Source organism: Macaca mulatta, chromosome 6 (genome assembly GCF_049350105.2).
Source record: "Macaca mulatta isolate MMU2019108-1 chromosome 6, T2T-MMU8v2.0, whole genome shotgun sequence".
Classification (NCBI taxonomy): Eukaryota; Metazoa; Chordata; class Mammalia; order Primates; family Cercopithecidae; genus Macaca; species Macaca mulatta.
The window spans coordinates 86,640,597-86,661,962 of NC_133411.1; the positions used below are offsets into that span (position 1 = coordinate 86,640,597).

At 42.5% G+C, this 21,366-nt stretch overlaps 1 pseudogene; it reads left to right on the top strand.

The window, feature by feature from the left end:
* The first annotated feature begins 11,918 nt into the window (after positions 1–11,918).
* LOC100428719 (large ribosomal subunit protein eL39 pseudogene) lies at positions 11,919–12,144 on the top strand (annotated as a pseudogene).
* The last annotated feature ends 9,222 nt before the right edge of the window (positions 12,145–21,366 follow it).

Genomic DNA, 21,366 nt, shown 5'->3' on the forward strand with positions numbered 1-21,366 from the left:
GACATGAATGGACAGATGGAGGGAACTATGTGAAGATCTGGGAAAGGTCCCCCAGGCAAAGAGAATATCCAGTGCAAAGGCCTTGAGCCAGAAGCATGTTGGATATGTTGGAAAAATAGCTTTGTTTCTGAATCTAAAATAAAAGTTGGAGAGGGGGGAAAAAAAGACGCTCTTAAAGTGAAAAAGGCAGACCACAGAATGGGAGGAAATATTTGCCAACTATTGATTTGATAAGAGGCTAGTACTCAGAATATATAAAGAACACTTACAACTCAACAATAAAAAGACAAATAACTCATTTTCAAAATTGGCAAGGTATTTGAATAGATATTTCTCCAAAGAAGGTATAAAAATGTCTGATAAGTATATGCAAAGACAATAAATATCACTATTCATTAGGGAGATGCTAATCAAAACCAGAATGAGGGCTGAGTGCAGTGGCTCACACCTGTAATGCCAGCACTTTGGGAGGCTGAGACGGGTGGATCACCTGAGGTCAGGAGTTCCAGACCAGCCTGGCCAACATGGTGAAACCCTGTCTCTACTAAAAACGCAAAAATTAACTGGGCGTGGTAGCATGTGCCTGTAATCCCAGCTACTTGGGTGGCTGAGGCACAAGAATCGCTTGAACTTGGGAGGTGGAGGTTGCAGTGAGCCTAGGTCATGCCACTGCACTCCGGCTTGGGCAATAGAGAAAGACTTTGTCTCCAAAAAAAAAAAAAAAAAAAAACCCCAACCAGAATGACATATCACTTTACACACACTGGAATGGCTAAAATTTAAAAAGATAATAAGTGTTAGCAAGAATATGGAGAAATTGGAACTCTCTTACATTACTGGTGGGATTGTAAATTGGTATTATGACTTTGGGAAACTATTTAGCAGTTCTTCTGAATGTTAAACACAGTTACTGCATGGCCTAGTAATTTTACTTCCAAGTAGAACTGAGATTAGGTAACTGGCTACAGTTGCTGGGCTAACCAAGGGTGGTGAAAACATATGTCCACACAAAAACCTGTACATGAGTGTTCATAGTAAAACATAATTCATAATAGCCAAAAAGGGAAAACAACACAAATGTCCATCAATTGATGAATTGATCAGTTTTGAGACAGGATCTCACTCTGTTTGCCCAGACTGGAGTGCAGTAGCACAATCGCAGATCACTGCAGCCTCGACCTCCTAGGCTCAAGCAATCCTCCCACCTCAGCCTCCCAACTGGAACTACAGGCACGTGCTACCACACCAGCTAATTTTAAAAATTCTTTTTGTAGAGAAAAGATCTTGCTGTTGCCTAGGATGGTCTCAAACTTCTGGGCTCAAGCAATTCCCTGCCTTGGACTCCTAAAGTGCTGGAATTACAGTCATGAACCACCATGCCTACTGACAAGAGAAATTTTTATTAGAAAGTCATAATTCACTGAGTGCTTACCAAACGCCAGACATGGTGCTCAGCACTTACGGCAACCTGTTCCAGGGGTACATATTGTTACAATCTCCATGCAACGCTTGAGGAAACGGAGGCTCTAATATTAGGTAACTGGCTATGGTTGCTGGGCTAGTGAGTGGCCAAGCCAGGATTTGAATTTAGGCTGTCTGACTTCAAAGCTGTTCTGGGTCTGCGTGTCTGGAATGGCCAATAGTGTAAAACATAGCTGAGGACCAGTTAACAGAGATGGAAAGTTGTCCTTTGGGTTTATTAGCAAGGAAATCTTTGGGGAACCTGGTAAAGTTCTGGGCAAGAGGGCCGATTCTAATGGTTTGAAGAGCGAGTAGGAGTGAGGAAATGGAAAGTGCTCAGCAGTTTGCCTGGAAAGTGCGGAGAGACGGAGCCCTAGCTGGAGGATGAATGTGGTGGCAGTGCTATTGCTTTTTATTTCTTGGCAATTTCAGCACATGTAAATAGTGAAAAACACCTTTGAGGAGTTGAAAAGGCCCAGTATGGTGTTCTGGGCCCAGAGGAAATAAGAAAGAAAAGTTGGAGACTGGGGGCAGCAACACATACCTGTAATCCCAGCACTTTGGGAGGCTGAGGTGGGTGGATCGCTTGAGCTCGGGAGTTCGAGACCAGGCTGGGTAACATGGCAAGACCCCTGTCTCTACAAAAGATACAAAAATTAGCCAGGCATGATGGCATGCATCTGTGGTCCCAGTTACTTGGGAGGCTGAGGTGGGAGGATCACTTGAGCCCAGGATGCAGAGGTTGCAGTGAGTCAAGTTCATGCCACTGCACTCCAGCCTGATAACAGAGTGAGATCCCATCTCAAAGCAAAACAAAACAACAACAACAACAGAGGAAAACATGGGATGGCTTCTAGTACTGACAGTCAAGAGAACTGAAATCTGACACCTAGAGACAAGCTACTTTGGTTCTTAAACTTAACTCTCGTGCTGATTTCATTGTGTGCCCTTCTTACTTTTTTGTTTTTTGAGACGAGACGAAGTCTCACCTCTGTCGCCCAGGCTGGAGTGCAGTGGCGTGACCTCAGCTCACTGCAGCCTCTTTAGCAATCGAAGCTTGTCTTTAGAAATTAAGAAGGCAGAATTGATGACTAAGGAACATCATTGTAATTAGGAAAAAAGATTAATTATTTACATCATTCAAGCCCTCTGCAATTCTTTTAATGCAGTTTCATAATCATTTGTCTTATTAATTACCATAAAAGCATGCCAATATTAGGTTTATAGCATGTCATCTTTATAATCTCTCTGTCTTCAGAGCTTCCTAAACATTCTAAGACACTATGCAGAAGTTAGAAACTGCCTGGTTTAATTGGGCCTGTAGTGAGGTCTAAATGAAGACCAGGGGAGAAACTCCACTGATTTTCAAATTTGGCTACACCTGGAAATCTACCAGGAACTTTAAAAAGTACTGATGCGTGAGTTTCAATCTGAAGACTGTATTCAAATTTAACTGATGCTTTTTATAGATCATTTTTTTCCAGTCATGACCCAGTCCAGGATTGCATATTTCATTTCGTTTTCAGGCTTGTTAGTCTCCTTTAAACAATTCCCCAGTCTTTCTTTGCTTTCATGATCTTGATTTTTTTTTTTTTTTTTGAGACGGAGTTTTGCTCTTGTTGCCCAGGCTGGAGTGCAGTGGCACGATCTCGGCTCACCACCGCCTCTGCCTCCCTGGTTCAAGCGATTCTGGTGCCTCAGCCTCCTGAGCAGCTGGGATTATAGGCGCCCGCCAACATGCCTAGCTAATTTTTGTATTTTTAGTAGAGACGAGGTTATGCCATGTTGGCCGGGCTGGTCTCACACTCCTGACCTCAGGTGATCCACCCACCTCAGCCTCCCAAAGTGCTGGGATTACAGGCGTGAGCCACTGCACCCAGCCACGATCTTGACTTTTTTGAATAGTCCAGTAATTTTATAGACTGTCCTGGCCGGGTGCGGTGGCTCACATCTGTAATCTCAGCACTTTGGGAGGCCGAGGCAGGCAGATCACGAGGTCAGGAGATCGAGACCATCCTGGTTAACACGGTGAAACCCTGTCTCTACTAAAAATATAAAAAATTAGACAGGCGTTGTGGCAGGTGCCTGTAGTCCCAGTTACTCGGGAGGCTGAGGCGGGAGAATAGCTTGAACCTGGGAGGCGGAGGTTGCAGTGAGCCAAGATCGCGCCATTGCATTCTGGCCTGGCGACAGAGCAAGGCTCCATCTCAAAAAAAAAAAAAAAAAGAAAGAAAGGTGGGACAACTTGAAGTGGGGACGGGGAGGGTTCCTGGTCATAGATGGAGTCAAAGATTTTATGGTTGGCAGTTGGTTGAAAAACATTATGTTATTATCTAAAGATCTGGAATCAATAGAAAGGAACTCTGGATTAAGATAAGCGGTTGGCCAAGTGCAGTGGCTCATGCCTGTAATCCCAGCACTTTGGGAGGCCGAGGTGGGTGGATCACCTGAGGCCCAGGAAATCGAGGCTGCAGTGAGCCGAGACTGCACCACTGCACTCCAACCTGGGTGATACAGTGAGACCCTGTCTCAAATAAAAGGTGCTAGACTCTTAGTTAATCTCTCCTGAGTCAGGAAAAGATCTGGAAAGGGAAGGGGGTTCTCTACAGAATGTAGATTTCCCCCATAAAAGTCAGCTTTGCAGGGCCATTTAAAAAATACGTCAAGGAGGCTGGGCATGGTGGCTCACACCTGTAATCCCAGCAGTTTGGGAGGCTGAGGCGGCTGAATCACGAGGTCAGGAGATTGAGACCATCCTGGCCAACATGGTGAAACCTGGTCTTTAATAAAAATACGAAAATTAGCTGGGCAGGGTGGTGCGTGCCTGTAATCCCAGGTACTTGGGAGGCTGAGGCAGGAGAATCACCTGAACCAGAGAGTTAGAGGTTGCAGTGAGCCGAGATCATGCCACCACATGCCAGCCTGGTGACAGAGTGAGACTCCATCTCAAAAAAAAAACCAAAAACCAAAAAGCAAATATATTTCGGGGTAAAATACTTCACTTTCAGGGCCTGCTATCTGGCATGTGATGTTACACTAGAGCCAGGTTGGAATTTGGTATATTATTGCTACAAAGAGTCAGCTTTGTCAGCGGACAGCTTAAGAGCTCTGTTTTAATGTTAATGCTGGTCAGCTGTGCCTAAATTCCAAGGACAGAGAGTATAACGAGGCAATCCCTTCAACCAATCCCTTCTTCCCCTCATGGCCTGAACTAGTTTTTCAGGCCTCCTTTGGAATGCCCTTGGCTAAAGGGGGTCCATTCACTTGGTTCAGAGTCTGAGAATGTTATGTTTGGTGTATGATCATATATACCAAAATCTACTGCAGAAGATTTTATAAGCAGATTTCATATGTAATTTGCAATTTTTTCTTCCAGTCTGTGACTTGTTATTTTGTTCACAGTGTCTTTCACAAGTGAAAGTTTTTAATTTCTAGAAAGTCCAACTTATTAAACCTTTCTTTCATAGATTATATGGTATCTAAAAAGTCATTGCCAAATCAGGAGTCACAAAGACTTTCTCCTGTGTTTTCTTTAGCAGTTTTACAGCACGATCTCTGCTCATTGCAACCTCCGCCCCGCTGGGCTCAAGCGATCTTCCCACCATAGCCTCCCAAGTAGCTGGGTCTTGCCATGTTGCCTAGGCTGGTCTCAAACTCCTGAGCTCAAGTAATCCACCCACCTTGGGCTCCTAAAGTGTTGGAATTACAGGCGTGAGCCACTGCGCCCAGCCTGTATTTTATATTTAAATCTATGATTCATTTAAAGTTAATTTTTTCTAAGGTGTGAGATGTGTCAAAGTTTATTGTTTTTGCATATAGATGTCCAATTTGTTCATCACCATTTGTTGAAAAAGACTATTTCTCCATCGAATTGCCTTTGTATCTTTGATAAAAATCAGTTGACTATGTTAGTATGGTTCTATTTCTGAGCTCTCTATTTTGTTCCACTGGTTTATGTGTCTGTCCTTTCTTTTTTTTTTTTTTCTTTTTTCAAGATGGAGTTTCCGCTCTTGTTGCCCAGGGTGGAGTGCAATGGAACGACCTCGGCTCTCTTGCAACCTCCGCCTCCCAGGTTCAAGCAATTCTCCTGCCTCAGCCTCCCAAGTATCTGGGATCACAGGCATGTGCCACTAGACCTGGCTGATGTTGCATTTTTAGTAGAGATGGGATTTCACCATGTTGGCCAGGCTGGTCTCGAACTCCTGACCTCAAGTGATCCACCCACCTTGGGTTTCCAAGGTGGGTAATCACACCTGGGATTACAGGCGTGAGCCACCGTGCCTGGCCTTATGTGGCTATCCTTTCACACGGCCTTGATCACTGTCAGTGAATATGAGCCTTCCTACTTCATTCTCCTTTACTAAGATTGTTTTGGTTTTTCTAGATGCCTTGAATTTCTATATGATTTTTGGGATCAGCTTGCCAATTTATCCCCCCCACATTCCCCAACTTGCTTTTCATTAGCCTAACCTTTAAGCTTTTACTTAAGTGCGATCAACCAGGTGAGGGTGGTAGGAGATATTTCCCAACACTTCTCATGTATACTCAAATTTTGGGTTCTTCTTTGAAGTGAAACAGGCTCTTCACTGTTTACAAGGTTATTTCTGATCTGCGAAACTGCTCTGTCCATATTTTTCCTCTGTTTTCCTCTATTCAGTCTTGGCTGCCACAATAAGACAGACAGAAAGTACAAAGACACTTGCATCTGTAGTGAGAAACTTAGCAGCACACAGTAATTGCACCAGGTCTGTCAAATGGATGTATAGCTTGTCAATTTTGGCAAGAGGCAGCTGGGATTTTGAAAGGGATTGTGTTGAATTGGTGGATCAATTTAGGAAATATTGCTATCTTAAGAATATTAAGTCTCCAAATCCATGAACATGAGATCTTTTTCCACTTATTTGAAGCTTTAATATCTTTCAGCACTGTTTTAGAGTTTTCAGAAGTATTGCACTTCTTTTTATTACATTTATTTCTACGTAGAGTTGATTCTCATCATTTGCAGTAATTACAATCTACCAAGTCACTCCAAACATTGAACTGGTGGTTACTATAGCTTTCGGAGCAATACAGGGTGAGGTTCTTGTGAGCCTCCGGTCTCAACATTTTTGTCAGTTGAAATCCCATTTGTGTTACATAGGTTTGTTTGCCAGTGCCCTTGTAAAGCAAGTCAGTCTCATCAATGTTGAAAGCCTGCTCTTCCTCATAATCCTTTTTCTTTCTTTCTTTCTCTTTTTTTTTGAGACAGAGTCTGACTCTGTTGCCCAGGCTGAGTGCAGTGGTGCGATCTCAGCTCACTGCAACCTCTGCCTCCCAGGTTCAAGTGATTTTCGTGCCTCAGCCTCCCAAGTAGCTGGGATTACAAGTGCGTGCCACCACACCCAGCTAATTTTTGTATTTTTAGTAGAGACAGGGTTTCACTATATTGGCCAGGCTGGTCTCGAACTCCTGACCTCAGGTGATCCACCCGCCTCAACCTCCCAAAGTGCTGGGATTACAGGCATGAGCCACTGCACCTGGCCTCATAATCCATTTTCTGTATAACACTTAGCAGGTATTTTTAAAAATTCTTCTGTAGCCTCCTGTCTGCAGAACCTGCCTCTCCAGCAACTTTAATAAGGCAGGAGACTTGGACTCTGATCCCAGCTCTCATCACAACTAGCTGTAATGTTGGGCAAGCCTCTTAGGAAAAAAAAAAAAGACTTTTGATGAGAAGATCTCTAAGGTTCCACGTATTCTAGAGTTCAGGTATTACGCCACCAAAAAAAGTAACATTCGTATAGTAATTTTTAAAGCTCATGGCACCACCTGGTGGTTACAGAAAAGGACATGCTGAAGAAAGGAGATTCTGTAATTTTTGATTTTGGAATAAAAATTTCAATTTTCAGACAATTTCCTCTCTAAACTGGCTACCTATAGGTGTACTACTACATCTAAAAGCATCATAAAATTATGCTTACAATCACACCCTGCATAGAATTCCTTGTGAATGTAAAGACTTTACCCCTTGAATAGTTATCACCAATCAGCAGCTATTATTCTTACTCTTTTTTTCTTTTTTTGGAGAGATAACATCTCACTATGTTGTCCAGGCTCGTCTCGAACTCCAAGAGATCCTCCCACTTCGGACTCCCAAAGTGATAGGATTACGGGTGTGAGCCACCATGCATGGCCAGCTATTATTCTTTGGTTTTAAAGAAATCTGTTAAACAATTATATAAAATAAAATTTTTTTATTATACCAAAACATTTCCATATTAAAGTTTTTCATATGAGAAATGACTGTCAGAGGCACCAACAGATGCCTACCACATTGCGCATAAAACACAATAATGGCAGTTTGTCTCCATTTGTGTTTGTCTAATTTCTAATCATTATTAGATTGAGGTGATGCAATTTTGGTAAAAATGCCACAGATGTGGTAAGTTCTTAGCGTATCATTTTGAAGCAGCATCATTGTCTGGGGTAAACACCTGGGGTTGGTCATCTTGCGCCAAGAAAATTAAGGACAGAGACATGCCCTTGGGTTAAGGAGCGGAAAGTTTAATATGTAGCAGAAAGGAGAGAGGAGAGCAGCTACTTGGGAGACAGAGGCTCCAAAACACAGAATAGCAGCCGACTGCCGCAGATTTTATAGGCAGGCTTGAGAAGAAGGTGGTGTCTTATTTACCTGGGCTCACATATTGGTTTGACCAAGTGTGACACTTACATAGAGGCCAGGGAAAGCTGGTCGCCCTACCCTAATCTTATTATGCAAATGAGCTTGCCACTGGGCTGGCGCCATCTTGTCTGTTCCTTAGGGTACACGTGGCTGCCAAAACAGAAGATGGAGCCGCCATTTTGAACATGCCTAGTCCCAGGTGGTATATTCCTATTTGCACAACTGCTGGCATTCACCGGTGCAAGCTTCCAGCTTGCTTGTTTACGTCTGCAGCTCGATTTTACAGGCTGCTCTTTAGTAGAAAAGGAAATGATTGGCGGGCTGCTTTTCTTTTTCTTTTTTTTTTTTTGAGACAGAGTCTTGCTCTGTCACACCCAGGCTGGAGTGCAGTGGCATGATCTCAGCTCACTGCAACCTCTGCCTTCTGGCTTCAAGCGATTCTCCTGCCTCAGCCTCCCGAGTAGCTGGGATTACAGGTGACTGCCATCACGCGTGGCTAATTTTTTGTATTCTTAGTGGAGATGGGGTTTCACCATGTTGGTCAGGCTCGTCTCGAACTCCTGACCTCAGTTGATCCACCCACCTTGGCTCCCCAAAGTGCTGGGATTACAGGCGTGATCTACCGTGCCTGGCCCTGGGGCTGCTTCTCATTAAAAGGGAAACCTTACCCAGGATTTCTGTATCCTATCTGCTTAAGTAATTTCTTTTTAACTCCTATATCAATACAAAAGGGTACATGATGTGAATATGTCTAATTTCTGGTTATGTTAGCTTTGATCATAACTATGATTTATCGACTATGAAGTTACTATCTTTTCGTTTGTATTTAACAAACATCTTGTTAATTACTTTGAGACTATGCAAATTCCTGTTTCTCCTAATTTTAGTACCCATAGGAGGATCTTGTCTGCAACAGTTATTACAGTGGTGTTCTAAGGATGGTTTCTGTTTCCCTCATTCCTTTGCTATATATTAATTGGAATTATTTGGTGAAGAAGAAGTGTCTCTTTTCCTGTATTTATTTACTCATTCAACAACCTATGGTTTCATAGAATTTTTTTTTTTTTTTTTTTTTTTTTGAGACAGTTTCACTCTTGTTGCCCAGGCTGGAGTGCAAAGGCGCGATCTCGGCTTCCTTCACCCACCGCAACCTCTGCCTCCCGGGTTCAAGTGATTCTCCTGCCTCAGCCTCCTGAGTAGCTGGGATTACAGGCAGGCGTCACCATGCCTGGCTAATTTTGTATTTTTAGTAGAGACGGGTTTCTCCATGTTGGTCAGGCTGGTCTTCACCTCCCGACCTCAGGTGATCCGCTGCCTCGGCCTCCCAAAATGCTGGGGTTACAGGCATGAGCCACCGCACTTGGCTAGATATTTATTTTATTATTTAGGTTATAGTCCAATACAGTCATTTATTTTATTGCTCAAATATGTTTGAATAATTTTAATATCATGAAAAGTTTTTGGTATAATGAAAAATATTTGAGCTGGGCATGGTGGTGTATGCCTGTAATCCCAGTGACTCAGGAGGCTGAGGCAGAAGGATGGCTTGCGCCTGAGTTTGAGTCTGCAGTGAGCTATGATCATACCACTGCACTCCAGATCCTGACTCCAAAATATACATATATATAAATTTTATGTAATTGTTTAATAGGTTTTTGTTTTTGTTTTTGTTTTTAGAGACAGAGTCTCACTCTGTCACCCAGGCTGGAGTGGCTCACTGCAAGCTCCGCCTCCTGGGTTCACGCCATTCTCCTGCCTCAGCCTCCTGAGTAGCTGGGACTATAGGCGCCCACCACCACACCTGGCTAATTTTTGTATTTTTAGTAGAGATGGTGTTTCACCATGTTAGCCAGGATGGTCTCGATGTCCTGACCTCGTGATCTGCCCATCTCAGCCTCCCAAAGTCCTGGGATTACAGGCCTGAGCCACCGCTCCTGGCCTGTTTAATAGGTTTTTAAAAAAAACCAAAGAATAATAACTGATTGGTGGTGACTGTTCAAGGGTTAGTCTTGATGTTTACAAGGATTCAATGCAAGGTGTGATTGTATGATGCTTTTAGAAGTAGTAGTGCTTTTGTAGGTAGCCATTCTAAAGGGAAAATTGTCTGAAAATTGAAATTCTACAAAATAACTGAGGAGTACTCTTCAGAAGTGTCATGAAAAATAGGAAAAGATTGAGACCTGTCACTGAGGAAATTAGACATGACAAAATGCAGTGTGGGATCCTAGAACAGAAAAAGAACATTAGAGAGGAAACTGGTGAAACCCCAGTAAAATCTGTAGTTTATTTAGTAGCATCGTGCTGGTTAGTTTTGATAATTGCACTATAATTACATAAGAAGTTAAACTTAGGGGATATTGGGTGAAGGATACATGGGAACTCTACTATTTTTGCAGCTTTTCTCTAAATCTAAAATTTTTCTAAATAAAAGGTTAAAAAATGATTCCCACATAAAAAAGGATTATCTCTGAGTTAATAATATAAGCGATTATTATCAAGGGTAATTATCAGTTGCACAAGTCTTTTTATTTTATTTATTTATTTTGAGACAGAGTTTTGCTTTTGTTGCCCAGGCTGGAGTGCAATGGGGCGATCTCAGCTCACTGCAACCTCTGCCTCCCGGATTCAAGCAATTCTCCTGCCTCAGTCTCCCGAGTAGCTGGGAGTACAGGCATGCGCCACCATGCCTGGCTAATTTTTGTATTTTTAGTAGTGACAGGGTTTCTCCATGTTGGTCAGGCTGGTCTCAAACTCCTGACCTGAGGTGATCTGCCTGCCTTGGCCTCCCAAAGTGCTGGGATTATAGGTGTGAGCCACTGTGCCTGGCCTGGTTGCACAAGTCTTATAGGAGATACCAGAATCTCCAAGGGGTACAGCGTATCTTTAATTTGGATAGAAAGCAGAGGTTTGTGCTATTATTCTGTTGTAGGCACAGTGTGGTAGGCATCTATTGGTTTTGCCAGACAGACACTCATTCCCCTATTTTCCTTTCTTTTTTTTTTTTCTTTGTGAGATGGAGTCTTGTTCTGTTGCCCAGGCTGGAGTGCAACGGCATGATCTTGGCTCACTGAAACCTCCACCTCTCCAGTTCAAGCGATTGCTCCTGTCCTCAGCCTCCCGAGTAGTTGGGATTACAGGTGCCCACCATCATGCTCGGCTAATTTTTGTATTTTTAATAGACACAGCATTTCCCCATGTTGGCCAGGCTGGTCCAGAACTCCTGACCAGCCTGGTGGGTCTGTGGCCTCAGCCTCCCCAAGTGCTGGGATTACAGGTGTGAACCAACGTGCCCGACCACATTCCCCTCTCTTCTGATAACTGCCCCCCCGTTATGCCACTTAATCCCTCCCTGGTCCAGTTCATGAGCTGACCCACCCCAAAACTCCATGAACGTATGACTTACCTGGGCCAATCAGTGCCTTCCTTGGCACTTTTGCTAGAACTATAAGGAAAGATAAATTTGTTTTCCTCTGGGATTGTTCAATTTGTAGGATATAAACCTGGAGCTACCCGATACCACCATGTAGAGAAAGAATCCTCAGAGATGGTGAGGTCCAGCTCTAATTATATAACTTCAGCCCCTGAACCTAGGTATGTCAGAAACCATAGGTTTCTTGGTTAACTTAACCATGTTAAGCATGAGTCACTGATACTCTCAACCTTCCACCCTTTCTGTCTCAGTTTATTTGGCTTAAGCCGGTTTGAGTTTAGTCTCTGTCACTTGATACCAAAAGAGTCATGAATGAGCTCTTCCTTTCTCCGTCATCGTGGTGTGTGCCTGACTCCGCTTCTCACCATGTCTTCTCACAAGACTTTCAGGATTAAGTGATTCCTGGCTAAAAAACAAAAGCAAAATCGTCCCATTCCCCAGTGGATTCGGATGAAAACTGGTAATAAAATCAGGTACAACTCCAAAAGGAGACATTGGAGAAGAACCAAGCTAGGTCTGTAAGGAATTGCACATGAGATGGCACACATATTTATGCTGTCTGAAGGTCACGATCACGTTACCATATCAAGCTGAAAATGTCACCACTATCTGGAGAGTTGGACGTTTTATTGGGAATATATTTTTTTCTCTCTGAATCAGTTATGAGCGTGTTGTTTGGCTGGGTTGAGTAATAAATACGTGAGACCTTTCGTTTTTTAAAAAAGAATAATGAATGAAACATTCTGGGGGGCGGAGCAAGATGGCCAAATAGGAACAGCTCCAGTCTCCAACTCCCAGCGCGAGCGACACAGAAGACAGGTGAATTCTGCATTTTCAACTGAGGTACTGGGTTCATCTCACTAGGGAGTGCAGGACAATTGGTGCTGGTCAGCTGCTGCAGCCCGACCAGCGAGAGCTGAAGCAGGGCGAGGCATCGCCTCACCTGGGAAGCACAAGGGGGAAGGGAATCCCTTTTCCTAGCCAGGGGAACTGAGACACACAACACCTGGAAAATCGGGTAACTCCCACCCCAATACTGCGTTTTACCAAGGATCTTAGCAAACGGGCACGCCAGGAGATTATATCCCACATGTGGCCAGGAGGGTCCCACACCCACGGAGCCTCCCTCATTGCTAGCACAGCAGTCTGCAATCTAACGGCAAGGTAGCAGCAAGGCTGGGGGAGGGGCGCCCACCATTGCTGAGGCTTAAGTAGGTAAACAAAGCAGCTGGGAAGCTTGAGCTGGGTGGAGCTCACAGCAGCTCAAGGAGTCCTGCCTGTCTCTATAGACTCTACCTCTGGGGACAGGGCACAGCTAAACAACAACAACAACAACAACAAAAAGCAGCTGAAACCTCTGCAGACGCAAACGACTCTGTCTGACAGCTTTGAAGAGAGCAGTGGATCTCCCAACACGGAGGTTGAGATCTGAGAACGGACAGACTGCCTGCTCAAGTGGGTCCCTGACCCCCGAGTAGCCTAACTGGGAGACATCCTCCACTAGGGGCAGACCGACACCCCACGCCTCACACGGTGGAGTACACCCCTGAGAGGAAGCTTCCAAAGCAAGAATCAGACAGGTACACTCGCTGTTCAGCAATATTCTATCTTCTGCAGCCTCTGCTGCTGATACCCAGGGAAACAGGGTCTGGAGTGGACCTCAAACAATCTCCAACAGACCTACAGCTGAGGGTCCTGACTGTTAGAAGGAAAACTAACAAACAGGAAGGACACCCACACCAAAACCCCATCAGTATGTCACCATCATCAAAGACCAGAGGCAGATAAAACCACAAAGATGGGGAAAAAGCAGGGCAGGAAAGCTGGAAATTCAAAAAATAAGAGTGCATCTCCCCCTGCAAAGGAACGCAGCTCATCGCCAACAACGGATCAAAGCTGGATGGAGAATGACTTTGACGAGATGAGAGAAGAAGGCTTCAGTCCATCAAACTTCTCAGAGCTAAAGGAGGAATTATGTACCCAGTGCAAAGAAACTAAAAATCTTGAAAAAAGAGTGGAAGAATTGATAACTAGAATAATTAATGCAGAGAAGGCCATAAGTGAACTGACAGAGATGAAAACCATGACACGAGAAATACGTGACAAATGCACAAGCTTCAGTAACCGACTCGATCAACTGGAAGAAAGAGTATCAGCGATTGAGGATCAAATGAATGAAATGAAGCGAGAAGAGAAATCTAAAGAAAAAAGAAGAAAAAGAAATGAACAAAGCTTGCAAGAAGTATGGGATTATGTAAAAAGACCAAATCTACGTCTCATTGGGGTACCTGAAAGTGAGGGGGAAAATGGAACCAAGTTGGAAAACACTCTTCAGGATATCATCCAGGAGAACTTCCCCAACCTAGTAGGGCAGGCCAACATTCAAATTCAGGAAATACAGAGAATGCCACAAAGATACTCCTCAAGAAGAGCAACTCCAAGACACATAATTGCCAGATTCACCAAAGTTGAAATGAAGGAAAAAATTTTAAGGGCAGCCAGAGAGAAACGTTGGGTTACCCACAAAGGGAAGCTCATCAGACTAACAGCAGATCTCTCGGCAGAAACTCTCCAAGCCAGAAGAGAGTGCGGGCCAATATTCAACATTCTTAAAGAAAAGAAGTTTAAACCCAGAATTTCATATCAGCCAAACTAAGTTTCATAAGTGAAGGAGAAATAAAATCCTTTACAGATAAGCAAATGCTTAGAGATTTTGTCACCACCAGGCCTGCCTTACAAGAGACCCTGAAGGAAGCACTAAACATGGAAAGGAACAACCGGTACCAGCCATTGCAAAAACATGCCAAAATGTAAAGACCATCGAGGCTAGGAAGAAACTGCATCAACTAATGAGCAAAATAACCAGTTAATATCACAATGGCAGGATCAAGTTCACACATAACAATATTAACCTTAAATGTAAATGGACTAAATCCTCCAATTAAAAGACATAGACTGGCAAACTGGATAAAGAGTCAAGACCCATCAGTCTGCTGTATTCAGGAGACCCATCTCACATGCAGAGACATACATAGGCTCAAAATAAAGGGATGGAGGAAGATCTACCAAACAAATGGAAAACAAAACAAAGCAGGGGTTGTAATACTAGTCTCTGATAAAACAAACTTTAAACCATCAAAGATCAAAAGAGACAAAGAAGGCCATTACATAATGGTAAAGGGATCAATTCAACAGGAAGAGCTAACTATCCTAAATATATATGCACCCAATACAGGAGCACCCAGATTCATAAAGCAAGTCCTTAGAGACTTACAAAGAGACTTAGACTCCCATACAATAATAATAGGAGACTTCAACACCCCACTGTCAACATTAGACAGATCAATGAGACAGAAAGTTAACAAGGATATCCAGGAATTGAACTCAGCTCTGCACCAAGCAGACCTAATAGACATCTATGAAACTCTCCACCCCAAATCAACAGAATATACATTCTACTCAGCACCACATCATACTTAATTGCAAAATTGACCACATAATTGGAAGTTAAGCACTCTTCAGCAAATGTACAAGAACAGAAATTAAAACGAACTGTCTCTCAGACCACAGTGCAATCAAACTAGAACTCAGGACTAAGAAACTCAATCAAAACCGCTCAACTACATGGAAACTGAATAACCTGCTCCTGAATGACTACTGGGTACATAACGAAATGAAGGCAGAAATAAAGATGTTCTTTGAAACCAATGAGAACAACGATACAACATACCAGAATCTCTGGGACACATTTAAGGCAGTGTGTAGAGGGAAATTTATAGCACTATGCCCACAAGAGAAAGCTGGAAAGATCTAAAATTGACACTCTAACATCACAATTAGAAGAACTAGAGAAGCAAGAGCAAACACATTCAAAAGCTAGCAGAAGGCAAGAAATAACTAAGATCAGAGCAGAACTGAAGGAGATAGAGATATAAAAAACCCTCCAAAAAATCAATGAATCCAGGAGTTGGTTTTTTGAAAAGATCAACAAAATTGATAGACCGCTAGCAAGACTAATAAAGAAGAAAAGAGAGAAGAATCAAATGGATGCAATAAAAAATGATAAAGGGGATATCACCACCGACCCCACAGAAATACAAACTACTATCAGAAAATACTATAAACACCTCTATGCAAATAAACTAGAAAATCTAGAAGAAATGGATAATTTCCTGGACACTTACACGCTCCTAAGACTAAACCAGGAAGAAGCTGAATTCCTGAATAGACCAATAGCAGACTCTGAAATTGAGGCAATAATTAATAGCCTACCAACCAAAAAAAGTCCAGGACCAGATGGATTCACAGCTGAATTCTACCAGAGGTACAAGGAGGAGCTGGTACCATTCCTTCTGAAACTATTCCAATCAATAGAAAAAGAGGGAATCTTCCCTAACTCATTTTATGAGGCCAACATCCTCCTGATACCAAAGCCTGGCAGAGACACAGCAAAAAAAGAGAATTTTAGACCAATATCCCTGATGAACATCGATGCAAAAATCCTCAATAAAATACTGGCAAACCGGATCCAGCAGCACATCAAAAAGCTTATCCACCATGATCAAGTGGGCTTCATCCCTGGGATGCAAGGCTGGTTCAACATACGCAAGTCAATAAACATAATCCAGCATGTAAACAGAACCAAAGTCAAAAACCACATGATTATCTCAATAGATGCAGAAAAGGCCTTTGACAAAATTCAACAGCCCTTCATGCTAAAAATGCTCAATAAATTCAGTATTGATGGAACATATCTCAAAATAATAAAAGCTATTTATGACAAACCCACAGCCAATATCATACTGAATAGGCAAAAACTGGAAAAATTCCCTTTGAAAACTGGCACAAGACAGGGATGCCCTCTCTCACCACTCCTATTCAACATAGTGTTGGAAGTTCTGGCTAGGGCAATCAGGCAAGAGAAAGAAATCAAGGGTATTCAGTTAGGAAAAGAAGAAGTCAAATTGTCCCTGTTTGCGGATGACATGATTGTATATTTAGAAAACCCCATTATCTCAGCCCAAAATCTCCTTAAGCTGATAAGAAACTTCAGCAAAGTCTCAGGATACAAAATTAATGTGCAAAAATCACAAGCATTCTTATACACCAGTAAGAGACAAACAGAGAGCCAAATCATGAATGAACTTCCATTCACAATTGCTTCAAAGAGAATGAAATACCTAGGAATCCAACTTACTAGGGATGTAAAGGACCTCTTCAAGGAGAACTACAAGCCACTGCTCAGTGAAATAAAAGAGGACAGAAACAAATGAAAGAACACACCATGCTCATGGATAGGAAGAATCAATATCGTGAAAATGGCCATACTGCCCAAGGTAATTTATAGATTCAATGCCATCCCCATCAAGCTACCAATGAGTTTCTTCACAGAATTGGAAAAAACTGCTTTAAAGTTCATATGGAACCAAAAAAGAGCCCGCATTGCCAAGACAATCCTAAGTCAAAAGAACAAAGTTGGAGGCATCACGCTACCTGACTTCAAATTATACTACAAGGCTACAGTAACCAAAACAGCATGGTACTGGTACCAAAACAGAGATATAGACCAATGGAACAGAACAGAGTCCTCAGAAATAATACCACACATCTACAGCCATCTGATCTTTGACAAACCTCAGAAAAACAAGAAATGGGGAAAGGATTCCCTATTTAATAAATGGTGCTGGGAAAATTGGCTAGCCATAAGTAGAAAGCTGAAACTGGATCCTTTCCTTACGCCTTATACGAAAATTAATTCAAGATGGATTAGAGACTTAAATGTTAGACCTAATACCATAAAAACCCTAGAAGAAAACCTAGGTAATACCATTCAGGACATAGGCATGGGCAAGGACTTCATGTCTAAAACACCAAAAGCAATGGCAACAAAAGCCAAAATTGACAGATGGGATCTAATTAAACTGAAGAGCTTCTGCACAGCAAAAGAAACTACCATCAGAGTGAACAGGCAACCTACAGAATGGGAGAACATTTTTGCAATCTACTCATCTGACAAAGGGCTAATATCCAGAACCTACAAAGAACTCAAACAAATTTACAAGAAAAAAACAAACAACCCCATCGAAAAGTGGGCAAAGTATATGAACAGATACTTCTCAAAAGAAGACATTCATACAGCCAACACACACATGAAAAAATGCTCATCATCACTGGCCATCAGAGAAATGCAAATCAAAACCACAATGAGATACCATCTCACACCAGTTAGAATGGCGATCATTAAAAAGTCAGGAAACAACAGGTGCTGGAGAGGATGTGGAGAAACAGGAACACTTTTACACTGTTGGTGGGATTGTAAACTAGTTCAACCATTATGGAAAACAGTATGGCGATTCCTCAAGGATCTAGAACTAGAAGTACCATATGACCCAGCCATCCCATTACTGGGTATATACCCAAAGGATTATAAATCATGCTGCTATAAAGACACATGCACACGTATGTTTATTGCGGCACTATTCACAATAGCAAAGACTTGGAATCAACCCAAATGTCCATCAGTGACAGACTGGATTAAGAAAATATGGCACATATACACCATGGAATACTATGCAGCCGTAAAAAAGGTTGAGTTTGTGTCCTTTGTAGGGACATGGATGCAGCTGGAAACCATCGTTCTCAGCAAACTATCCCAAGAACAGAAAACCAAACACCGCATGTTCTCACTCATAGGTGGGAACTGAACAAGGAGATCACTTGGACTCAGGAAGGGGAACATCACACACTGGGGCCTATCATGGGGAGGGGGGAGGGGGGAGGGATTGCATTGGGAGTTATACCTGATGTAAATGATGAGTTGATGGGTGCTGATGAGTTGAGGAGTGCAGCACACCAACATTGCACAAGTATACATATGTAACAAACCTGCACGTTATGCATATGTACCCTAGAGCTTAAAGTATAATAATAATAATAATAAAATAAAATAATTTAAAAAATTAAAAAAAGAATGTACTATTGGAAAAAAAGAAACATTCTATATTTTATTTTTTTAAATTAATTTATTTTTGAGACAGGGTCTCACTCCTGTGGCTGAGGCTGCATTGTAATAATGGGAGCTCGACTCACTGCAGTCTCTACTTCCTGGGTTCAAGTGACCCTCCCACATCAGCCTCCCGAGTAGCTGGGACTACAAGCAGACACCACCACACCCAGCTAATGTTGTATTTTTAGTAGAGAAGGAGTTACACCAAGCTGTGTAACCTGGTCTCGAACTTCTGAGCTCAAGTGATGAGCCTGCCTCGGCCTCCCAAAGTGCTGGGATTACAATCGTGAGCCACTGTGCTCAGCCTACATTCTATATTTTGATACTCACTTTGAAATTCAAATGTATTAAAGGAGAACATTGATTTTATATTTTTGTAAAGGCAGTCTTGTTTTAAAGAGAGAAAAATTTGGGCACAGTGGCTCATGCCTGTAATCCCAACACTTTGAGAGGCTGAGGCAGGAGGATTAGTTGAGCCCAGGAGTTTGAGACCAGCCAGGGCAACATAGTGAGATCCCTGCCTCTACAAAACAAACCGAAACTAGCTAGATGTGGTGGTGCGTGCCTGTAGTCCTAGCTACTCAGGAAGCTGAGGCAGGAAGATTGCTTGAGCCTTGGAGTTTGAGGCTGTAGGTGACCCATGATTGCCCCACTGTACTCCAACCTGGGCTACAGAGCAAGACACTGTCCCCCAACCCAGAAACAGAAAATGAAAGAAAAATTTGACACAAGTTGTCACCTTAACAATTTTAGAAACAGTTCTTTTTCTTTTCTTTCTTCTTTTTTTTCTTTTCTTTTTTTTTTAGACAATGTCGCATTCTGTCACCCAAGCTGGAGTGCAGTGGCATGCTTACGGCTTACTGCAGCCTCAACCTCCCAGGCTCACACCATCCTCCCACCTCAGCCTCCCAGGTAGCTGGCACTATAAACATGCGCCACCATGCCTGGCTAATTTTTGTATTTTTAATAGAGATGGGGGTTTCACCATGTTTCCCAGGCTGGTCTTGAACTCCTGGACTCAAGTGATCCTCCCACTTCAGCCTCCCAAAGTGCTCAGATTATAGGCATGAGCCACCATGCCCAGCCAATTTTTTCTTTCATGAGTCATTAAGCTATGTGAAATTTAGTGGATAGAAATTGTAAAACAGTCCAAATGTGTTTAATCTTCGTGGTTATCCACTGGGGAATATGGGTCAATAGAGACAAGAGGACTGCTCTTGTTTCTCAACATCTATATACCTTTCAGTGTCTAACATAAACACATTTCCAATAAAATTAACAACTGTTAATTGGAATTCATTCTAGTTGTAGGGGAAAGGAAATATTTAAATCCTTTTCAGATTTTTTTTTCTTTTTTTTTCTTTTTTCTTTTTTTTTTGAGACGGAGTTTCACTCTTGTTGTCCAGACTGGAGTGCAGTGGCACAATCTTGGCTCACTGCAACCTCCACCTCCCGGGTCCAAGCGAATCTCCTGCTTCAGCCTCCCAAGTAACTGGGATTACAGGTGCACGCCACCATGCCTGGCCAATTTTTTTTTTTTTTTTTTTTTTTAAAGTAGAGATGGGGTTTCCCCCTGTTGGCCAGGCTGGTCTCGAACTCTTGATCTCAGGTGATCCGCCCACTTCAGCCTCCCAAAGTGTTAGGATTACAGATGTGAGCCACTGTGCCTGGCTCTTTTCAGATTAAAGAAAAAAATTATCTTCGTATCTTGACCATGCTACCTTCAAACCAGTTTTCATTAAAAAAAAAATCAAGACAAGAGCAATATTAGATTTATGTCTGAGAGCATTAAAAAGCTGCAAGCACAAGAGGATAGAGAATACATTTTCTTTTTAAGTATCTAGGGAACATACATGAACACTGATCATCTATTAGGCCAGAAAGAAAATATCAATTTCAAAAGGCAGAAATATTACAGACATTTTCTGAATACAGTATGGTAAACCTAGAAATTAATGATCGAATCAGAAAAAATTCCCCTTGTCCTGGAGATTAAAAAATTGTCTTAAATGATGCTTGAGTCAAAGGGGGAAATCAGAACCAATGCTGAACTTCTAAAATGGAATTAAAGCATAAGGACAGTTGCTAGCATCTGTGCTGTCATTGTGTGAATTAGAAAAGGTGTTCCTTTTTCAAGTAAAAACAGAGACCAACCCTGCTGTATCTGAGTGACGATGGCCTGGAGCCCAGCTGGCTGAAAGATGAGCATGAGGCTTTAGGGAATTAGAGCCAAAGTGAGTTGGTAACTGGAGAAGAAAGAAAACATATAAATTTCTCTTCTCTAGGGGAAAAAAACCTGAGTATGAGTTTTCCCTTAAGATTGGAAGTAAATTTCTATTAAAGTGCTTGCTAGCAAGATTTTGAAGGCCAGGAAAAAGTAATATGCAAGAAGTGTTTTCTTTGATTGAGTTCTATATTCTCAAGACCTGACTCCTAAGAACAAAAAGACAAGAAAGCAGTTTATTAAAATATAAGAATTTTTTTTTTTTTTTTTTTTTTTTGAGACGGAGTCTCGCTCTGCCGCCCAGGCTGGAGTGCAGTGGCCGGATCTCAGCTCACTGCAAGCTCCGCCTCCCGGGTTCACGCCATTCTCCTGCCTCAGCCTCCCGAGTAGTTGGGACTACAGGCGCCCGCCACCGTGCCCGGCTAGTTTTTTGTATTTTTTAGTAGAGACGGGGTTTCACCGTGTTAGCCAGGATGGTCTCGATCTCCTGACCTCGTGATCCGCCCATCTCGGCCTCCCAAAGTGCTGGGATTACAGGGTTGAGCCACCGCGCCCGGCCAAAATATAAGAATTTTAATAAACTT